Source organism: Lynx canadensis, chromosome B4 (assembly GCF_007474595.2).
Source record: "Lynx canadensis isolate LIC74 chromosome B4, mLynCan4.pri.v2, whole genome shotgun sequence".
NCBI classification, from domain to species: Eukaryota; Metazoa; Chordata; class Mammalia; order Carnivora; family Felidae; genus Lynx; species Lynx canadensis.
The window spans coordinates 44,822,784-44,832,594 of NC_044309.1; the positions used below are offsets into that span (position 1 = coordinate 44,822,784).

Genomic DNA, 9,811 nt, shown 5'->3' on the forward strand with positions numbered 1-9,811 from the left:
CCCAAGTTCATCTGATTCCTCACATTGCCATGAATTTGGTAGGACTCTGGTACCCAGAGTCATATCTCTAAATTCCTATCCATAAATGCTTCTGCACATCAAACCTATGGAGAATACCGTTCCCTGGGCACCCAAAATATTATCGATTGAGCTTAAATGAGAGGCGCAAAGGAGCAGTCCCTAATACCACCATTAAATCCCGTAACTCACATGTAAAACTATAAGGACCTCCATTTAGCACAGAGAGTTCTAGCCCAGCGTTCAACTCCTTTTGGTGAGTGACTTATCTCACATAGTTTTTGAATACCTATAAACCCACAACCTGCAACCTTGCTGATACTATCAAATCTTTATTGCCCATTTGTTTGTAGATAACGTAAGCTCATACTTTGGTTTTGAAGTCAGCTTGCCTCCATTCCGTGGTCAGTGCTAACTCAGTGAATTAAAAATAATCAATTTCAATATCAGCCCAAGGAGAGCAGACTTGGAAAGATAAATGTGATGTGCTGAAGAAGTGATGCTTTACAGATAGTTATAAAGTCACATTTGGCTTATTAATATTTCTTTTTTCCCAATCCTATAGAATTGGTATATTTCTCAAAGTTATCTATCTATCGATATATATATATCTATATATATATATCGATAGATAGATAACTATCTATAGATCGTTATATAGATATAGTTATATAGATAGTTATATAGTTATATAAATATATATCTATATATCGATAGATAGATATAGATATATAGTTATATATAGTTATAGATAGTTATAGATAGTTATATAGATAGTTATATAGTTATATAGATATATATCTATATATATCGATAGATAGATTTTAAAGTTTATTTATTCATTCTGAGAGAGAGAACACACAAGTGGGGGAGGGGAAGAGAGAGAAATGGAGAGCGAATCCCATGCAGGCTCCATTCCGTCTGTGCAGAGCCCGACACGAGGCTCGAACTGACAAACCATGAGCTCATAACCTGAGCCAAAATCAAGAGTCAGACGCCTACCCGACTGAGCCACCTAGGTGCCCCATCTTCATTTTTTTTTTTTGATGATTTTTTTTTTTTTTCCAACGTTTATTTATTTTTGGGACAGAGAGAGACAGAGCATGAACGGGGGAGGGGCAGAGAGAGAGGGAGACACAGAATCGGAAACAGGCTCCAGGCTCTGAGCCATCAGCCCAGAGCCTGACGCGGGGCTCGAACCCACGGACCGCGAGATCGTGACCTGGCTGAAGTCGGACGCTTAACCGACTACGCCACCCAGGCGCCCCGATGATGTTTATTTTTGAGACAGAGAGAGACAGAGCGTGAGCAGGGGAGGGGCAGAGAGAGAGGGAGACACAGAATCTGAAGCAGGCTCCAGGCTCCGAGCTGACAGCACAGAGTCAGACGTGGGGCTCAAACCCACAAACCGCGAGATCATGACCCGAGCTGAAGTCGGACGCTTAACCAAGTGAGTTAAGTGCCAGGTGCCCCATGTTCATTTTTATAATAGAAAACCAGTTCAGAATAATCCATGGCTACCTTAGCAACTCCATTATGTGGAAACTAAGGTCTGAGTGAAAAGGGGACTCGCCTAGGGTCAGAAGATAAATCAGAGACCTAATCGGATATGAAACCCCTTCATCATGAATCCATTATTAACTCATCCTAAGAGTGGAATGTGGGTGAGGACAAGGACAAGGAGTGAAATCAAGGTCACTTGGTGGTAGCATAGATGTCTGGGCTTCAAGAAGGGATGAAGATACAACAATTTCGACTCTCAATATCAAAAAGCCATTTTTTTAATGTTTTTATTTATTTTTGAGACAGAGAGAGACAGAGCATGAGCAGGGGAGGGGCAGAGAGAGGAGGAGACACAGAATCTGAAGCAGGCTCCAGGCTCCAAGTTGTCAGCACAGAGCCCGACGCGGGGCTCGAACTCACGGATTGTGAGATCATGACCTGAGCTGCAGTTGGACGTTTAACCCACTGAGCCACCCAGGCGCCCCCCAAAAGCCATTCTATTCCCATGCTGCAAATTAAGTAACCACTGCTGTTTCCTCTGGGCCATACTCGCTGCTACAGAAACAATGAAAACAGCAACCCTGCCTTCCATTGCTTATTCTGCCTGACAAGCACACTCTGAAATGCAACACGTGCTCCACCAATGCCACAGAATCCTAAACACCAGAAGAGCCCTTTGAACTCAACAACAAAAAAAAAAAAACCCTCACCTCCATAACTTATGGATGAGCAAACTCAGGCACAGATTGAGGTATCTTCCAACAGCCAGTTAACACTCAGGCTAAGACTACTCTTATGTGTCTTGAATCTCCACCTAGTGCTCCTTCCCTACAATTTTCCACCCTTCATAAGGCTGGCTGGATATTTGATCCCCCTTTTTTCCAGTTGGGGTTTGGAGGGATGAGGGTAAGGAAAAAGATCCCAGTTTGTACAGTTCATAATGTGCGTATGCTTTCATAGTTTCTTCTGCCTGCCAGGTCTTTGGGCTCTTTATGTGTCTGGACGAGCCTCTGGAAATCTCTACCCCATGCATGCCCCAGGTTGAAGACTCGAGACTTCACATTCTGGCTGTGTTTTTAATTGTTGGCACTTCCGGGCTTTATGAATATTTCAGGGGATACTCTCCTTCTTTCTTCTTCCTCTGCCAGAATTCATTTTGACTCACACTTAATGATCAGCCCCCAGCAACGCTAAAGGAATTGGGCATGGAGACCTACGAGGAAGGACCACAGAGGTAGGACGCAGGACAGCTTCAGACCAGACTGGCTGGATTTGTGGAATCTGATTATGAATCTGATGGGAAACAAGGTAATGGAGGTAAGTATTTGGCATTCTCTTGCACCTCCTCCTCCTTTCTTGAACCAGAAGCAAACCTGTCACTTCTACTACTCAGATAAATCAAGTCCTTTCCTGCTGCTTTAGTCTCTAACTGGCCAGAAGGAGCACCAGATTGAGGCCTGGACTGAGCACTTAGGCAAGCCAGCCCCATCTGACGTAAGAGGGACTTTGGAGAAGTTGACCCAAAGGACACAAACTGGGGGTGGCTTGGATAGAGAGTTCTGTCAGAAAAGAAGAGCTTTGGATCAATTTCTCCAAACTCCAAATTATCGTCTTTGGCAGATGTTTCTCAACATTGAGTTGATAGCATAATATGAATAGAAAATAAATGGTGTCTCCTAGAGTTGTTCAACACAAAACTCCGCATTTACCCAACAATCCAGTGCATTTGGCTAAATCACTCAAAACTGATGAGACAATGGGGCACCTGGGTGGCTCAGTCGGTTGAGCGTCTGGCTTCAGCTGGGGTCATGATCTCACGGTCTGTGAGTTTGAGCCCTGCGTTGGGCTCTGTGCTGACAACTTGGAGCCTGGAGCCTGCTTCGGATTCTGTGTCTCCTCCTCTCTCTGCCCCTCCCCTGCTCATGCTCTGTCTCTCTCTCTCTGTGTCAAAAATAAATAAACACTAAAAAAACAAACAAAAAAAAACTGATGAGACACAAGCTAATAACTTGGAAGATTTCTCTAGAAAGCTAATTGGCTTAAAATACGAGTATTATTTTGTGTATTGTGTATTTTGTGTAATTGTGTATTGTGTATTTTGTGTAAATGTAATTGTGTATTGCGTATTGTGTATTTTATGTAAACGTGTATTATTGAAATTTACCTATGGCCACAATGTACAGTTTGAAACATACTTTTTTTTCTTACCCTACAGCATCTGCTACAATTTGTTCTTAGTAGATTTCTGACAGAGCCTAGAATTATATACATGTCATAATTTTAATTTAGATCAGTATTCTGGAAATAGCACCATATTTCTATCTATTTTGTTACCTGCCAACATTGAAAACCACTGCTCTACAAATATATACCGATGGGGCAGTTTACTATGGCTGAGGCTATAACAGAAGGAAAATTAAAACAGGTTTCCTTTCTCATTTATAATTCTTGCCAGTAATTTAGTTCATAAAAATCTTAAAAGTGCAGGTTTGAAACATGCAGTCACTGTCTTCAAGTTGATTTGATCATGGCCATTACCGAGAATTAGCTGTATTGACTTGATGGTTGGCTGAGTTGTGGGTGGCGACGATTCTTAGAAGTCGGGCCACAACAGAGACTGATGAGAGTTAAAGGAGGCATGAGCCTAGGGAGATCCTTCTGTTCCCTGAAAACTCACCCTTAGGAAATGGCATTCACAACATGAGGCGGCAGGAATCTGCACCGCCCAATTCAGCTGGCCTTGTAGACAGGAGAAAAGTAGTGAAGGCCACCTGAGCTGAACGGGTAAGAGTACCTTCAGGAAAGGAGGCTGAAGTCAAGGGATGGATAGAAACCCCTGCACCCCATCCCCAGTTTCCTTTCTGGCCCAGAGGTGACCATCTCCCCAGCTGAATTCGAACCTGCCCCCTCATTATTATTCGGCTTCGGAAACTCAGAGAAATTGTGAGAAATTCAAAAATAAAAGACTCATTTTGTTTTAAGCCTGGAAGAATCCCCAGAGGTTTCCCAGTCTACCTCAACCCTTCATTTGTTAAGAGAGGAAATAATAACAATAATAATAACAAAATAATAATAATAATGAAGGACACTGAAGTAAGTCGCTTGTTCTTTGCTCGCAAAAAGGGTGCAAGCACTTGAACCAGATTTCAGGTCCCTGGACTCAGGACAGGACTCATTCCGGTCTACACTGATGTCTGTGCAAGCACTTTTTTTTTTTTTTTTTTTTTTTTGGTATGTGTGCGCTCATTCCCTTCTACTTTCATTTTTCCCAGTTAGAAACCATGTCCAAGAGGTGATACGCTAATATAGAGCATTGAATACCCAACCAGCTGACTCAGTGCTTCATTGGCTTGCTTATTATTATCTGCTTCTTCCCAAACAGTTGGTAGTTTCCTCGAGGGCATGGCAATTTCCTTCCTTAGGTCCTTCGTTAGTACAGCCCAGACATAGGCACAGAGCAGTAGCCACATCTAAAGCCAGGGATGTGGTGGGGAATTGAGACTGGGGGAAGGACGAGAAGGAAGTGAGAGGGACACCTTCACAACAACAAGAATTTAAGGACCCCAGCTCCTTTCTGCCTTGCTATGTCCCTTGTGCCTAAAGCAGCATCTGCCCACATGTCAAAATTCATACGGCTGTTCGATAAATACACAGCTAAATTCACCTATAAAAACAACATTGGATCTGAAAGAAATTATTTTTAAGTTTATTTATTTATTTATTTTGAGAGGCAGAGAGACAGAGCAGGGGAGGCACAGAGAAAAAGGCAGAGAGAGAATCCCAAGCAGGCTCTGCACTGTGAGCGTGGAGCCCAGAGAGGGGCTTGAACCCACGAACTGTGAGATCATAGCCTGAGCTGAAACCAAGAGTCGGACGCTTAACCGCCTGGAGCCACCCATGTGCCCCTAGAAAGACATTTTTATACAAAAATAACCTATGCAAATTAATTGGGTATAAAGAATTAAGCTGTAATGCTAAAAGTACAAGGGATGGGGAGTCGTTTTTAATAGTATTCGATAGGAAGTATCATGCTACCCAGGTTTCTGCTCAATGGGAACACATTTTTAGCTCTATCACTAGACAGGATGCTGGTTTTCTCTTATAAAAGGGATACAAAGTTCCTTGCTACACATAGCAAGCAAAACACTGATCCCTCAGAGTGAAAACAGGACAATAAACCCAATAAAGAAAACCCAGTTATTCAAAGCTCAGTGTGGCTGTCAGTGGTCCCTCAAACACATCTATGTCCAAGTCTCCAGAACTATGAATATATTAGTTTCTTTTTTTTAATTTTTTAATGTTTATTTATTTTTGAGAGAGAGACGAAGAGTGAGTGGGGGAAGGGCAGAGCGAGATAGGGAGACACAGAATCTGAAACAGGCTCTAGGCTCTGAGCTGTCAGCACGGAGCCTGATGTGGGGCTCAAACTCGGGAACGGCAAGATCATGACCTGAGCCAAAGTCGGATGCTTAACCGACTGAGCCACCCAGGTGCCCCGAATATGTTAGTTTTTAATAGTGTTAAAATAGCAAAAGGAAATGAAGATTGCAGGTGGAATTAACCCACTGACCTTAAAATGAGGAGATTATTCTAGATTAGCCCGTGAGTCTGATGTAATCATAAAGACCCTGAATATGGACGAAAGGGCACAGGTGTCACTGCCGGCAAATGAACTGTGAGAAACACTTGACGTGGCTTTGAAGATAGAGGAAGAGAGTCCTGAGCCAAGGAAGGCAAGCAGTCTCTAGAAGCTGAAAAAAAGGCAAGCAAAGGGATTCTCTCCTAGAGCCTCCAGAAGGCATGCAAACCCCTTTTGGACTTCTGACTTCCAGAACTGGAAGAGAAAAACCTGTGTTGGTTTAAGCCACCAAATGTGGGATGATTTGTTACCGCAGCAATAGGAAACTAACACCCTCAGTTTAAAACAGAGCCGTAGTGGGGCGCCTGGGTGGCTCAGTCGGTTGAGCTTCAGACTTCGGCTCAGGTCCTGATCTCACAGTCCGTGAGTTCGAGCCCCGCATCAGGCTCTGTGCTGACAGCTCAGAGCCTGGAGCCTGTTTCAGATTCTGTGTCTCCCTCTCTCTCTGACCCTCCCCCATTCATGCTCTGTCTCTCTCTGTCTCAGAAATAAATAAACATAATTAAAAAAATGAAATAAAACAGAGCCGTAGAATCACAAAACTCCCTATGTGACACTCAACTCACTCTGAGTATGTACATAATGAAAGAACAAGGAACTGTTACAGATCGAAGTGTGCCACCCCAAAGTTCATACACTGAAGTCCTAGCTTCCGGTACCACAGATCGTGACCTTACTTGGAAATAGTCTTTAACAGAGGGAATAGAGACATAAAAGGAGGTCATTAAAGTGGGCGCTAATCCAATGTGACCAATGTCCTTTAAAAAGGGGGAAATTTGGAGACACCTGGGTGGCTGGGTTGAGTGTTGATCTCTTGGTTTTGGCTCAGGTCATGATCTCACGGTTTGTGGGTTCAAGCCCTACCTCGGGCTCTCCACTAACAGCACAGAGCCTGCTTGGGATTGTCTCTCTCCCTCTCTTTGTCTCAAAAGGTGGCTCGGAACCTTCTTGGGACTCTCTTTCTCCCTCTCTCTGCCCCTCCCCCACTTGCAATTACGCACACGTGCTCTCAAAATAAGCATTATAAATACATAAATAAATAAAAAGAAAGAAATTTGAAGACAGACTCATATGCAGGGAGAATGCCATACCAACATAAAGACAGCCATCTACAAGGCAAAGAAAAGGGTCTGGAATAGATCCTTCCCTCCCAGCGCTCAGAGAGAAGCAACATGGCTGTTGATTTTAGACTTTCAGCCTCCAGAACTGTGAGACAATACATTTCTGTTGCTTAAGCCACTCGATTTGTGGCCCTTTGTTAGAGCAGCCCTAGCAAGCTAATAGTGATGAAGGCACTAAAGAAAAAGTGTATGATTTTCACGGAAGCCACACAGGCATGTGGTCCTAAAGCATTTTGTTTTATTGTGCTTCACAGGTATTGCAGGTTGTTTTGTTTTGTTTTGTTACAAATGGCAGGTTTGTAGCAACTTTGCATTTTTTTTTTCAAGAACACTTGCTCATTTCGTGTCTCTGGGTCACATTTTGGCTAATTCTCACAATATTTCAAACTTTTTTATTATTATTGTATTCGTTATAGTGGTCTGCCATCAGCGATTATGACTCTCTGAAAGCTCAGATGACAGCCTTTTTTAGAAAAAAAAAGTATTTGGGGGGCGCCTGGGTGGCTCACTCAGTTAAGCGTCCAACTTCAGCTCAGGTCGTGATTTCGCGGTTTGTTAAGTTCGAGCCCTGCGTCAGGTTCTGTGCTGACAGCTCAGAGCCTGGAGCCTGCTTCAGATTCTGTGTCTCCCTCTCTCTCTGCCCCTCTCCTGCTCACACTCTGTCTCTGTGTCTCAAAAATAAATCAACATTTTTAAAGAAAGAAAGAAAGAAAGAATTTTTAATTAAGGTATACACATGGCTTTTGTAGACATATTACACACTTAACGGGCTACAGTACAGACTAAACATAACTTTTGTTTGCACTGGAAAACCAAAAATTTCATCTGACTCACTTCATTCCAATATTAATTCCACTTTAATGCAGTGGTCTGAAGGCAAACCCACAATATCTCCAAAGTATGCCCATAGAGTTGACCCTTGAACAACACAGGGTTTAGCGACACCGATCCCCTGTGCAGCAGAAAACAGGGGTAAAACTTCTGACTCCCCCAAAACTTAACTACTAATAGCCTACAGTCGACCTTACCAATAACATAAACAATCGAGCAACACTGTATGCATGTGATATTTTGCATATCATACGTATTATACAGTGGATTCTTAGAATGAAGTCAGCTAAAGAAAAGAAAGCACCATTAAGAAAATCGTAAGGAAGAGAAAACACATTTACAGTACTGTGCTGTACTTATTGAAAAAATCCATGCATAAGTGAACCCACCTAACTCAAACCCGGGATGTTCAAGGATCAATGGTATCTCCCCATGTCTTACTGAAAGACCCAGATGGCCCCTCGCTGAGTGTTAGGAGTACTGAGGAGGGTCAATCAGGTCGAAGTCACCATTTCCAGGTGCATTTCACTGTGTGTGTGTGAGCTGCACATTACAGGAGCTCTGGTGCTTGATTTCCACAACCACTGATGGTTCTCGCTAAGTAGCAGGAAGAAAGCTTGGTCTGAAATGTATGAGAAACTCAGATGGCATGGGGATTCCTAACAGAAAGATGCCACAGTCACAGAAACCAAAGGGTCGCCTGGGTGGCTCAGTCAGTTAAGTGAGGGACTTCAGCTCAGATCACAATCTCACGGTTGGTGAGTTCGAGCCCCGCGTTGGGCGCTGTGCTGACAGCTCGGAGTCTGGAGCCTGCTTCGGATTCTGTGTCTCCCCCTTTCTCTACCCCTTCCCTGCTCGTGCTCTGTGTCTCTCTGTCTCTCAATAATAAATAAATGTTAAATTTTTTTTTTTCAAAAAAGAAATGAAAGGGAAAAAGGAGACAAATGGGGATGACATTGCCAGGTAGGTAGAAGGGAAAGAGACACAGAAAAAGAGAAGACAAATTCAGAAGAAAGCAAAAATCCGGTCAACACGGAACAGCATATCACATCGTACAATCATAAAAACATAAAAGTCAAAATCCACAAGATGTTCCTTCCAAAGAAATACAGGTTCGTTCACCTGGTGATCATTGCCCGTTCAGATAAAATTCGAACCGCCTCTCACAACCTTCCCACTCTTGGCCTTCTCCCCCCTTTCCCTCCCAAACGCCCAAGCTATCCACCTCCCACCCCCCCTACCCCTGAACCCCAGTTCACTACCGTGTCCCTCCTCCGGCCACTCTGCTCTCAGATGGAAACGGCCCAGCCAGGGGGGTAGAAAATGATCGGTTTGGATGTGACAAGGTGTGCCAGCCTCAAGGAAATGCTTTTCAGTCCCTCCTTCCCACTGTGGGGCGTGGCTGCGCGCAAAGGATGGAGTTGGGGCGGGCTCCCCACAAGGGGAAGTCTGCGGGCAACTGAGGTTTCCGGCACTCACCGCGCACCAGCCAGCAGGAAACCTCTGCCGAAGCTGTAAAAGCTGCACTTGCTGCTGTTCTGCTTACTGTGTTCTTCCTCTAGAGATCGCTACATGGTCCGTTGTGAAGGAGACGGCAGGCCAGGTAAAAAAAAAAAAAAAAAAAAAAAGTCATGATAAAGCGCAACAGCGCCACCTCATGTCCGACCTCATCGCAGCAGCCTTCGTCGGTGCTCGCAAT

At 43.9% G+C, this 9,811-nt stretch overlaps 1 protein-coding gene across 1 annotated transcript in view; it reads right to left on the reverse strand.

Moving 5' to 3' along the window:
* STYK1 (serine/threonine/tyrosine kinase 1) overlaps positions 1 to 9,510 on the reverse strand; it is a 50,694-nt gene extending 41,184 nt beyond the window's left edge. The window contains exon 1 of the mRNA XM_030321704.2: positions 9,375 to 9,510. The gene's annotated coding sequence lies outside the window, so the exon portion shown is untranslated. The remainder of the gene's footprint in view (positions 1 to 9,374) is intronic.
* Between the last annotated feature and the right edge of the window lie 301 nt (positions 9,511 to 9,811).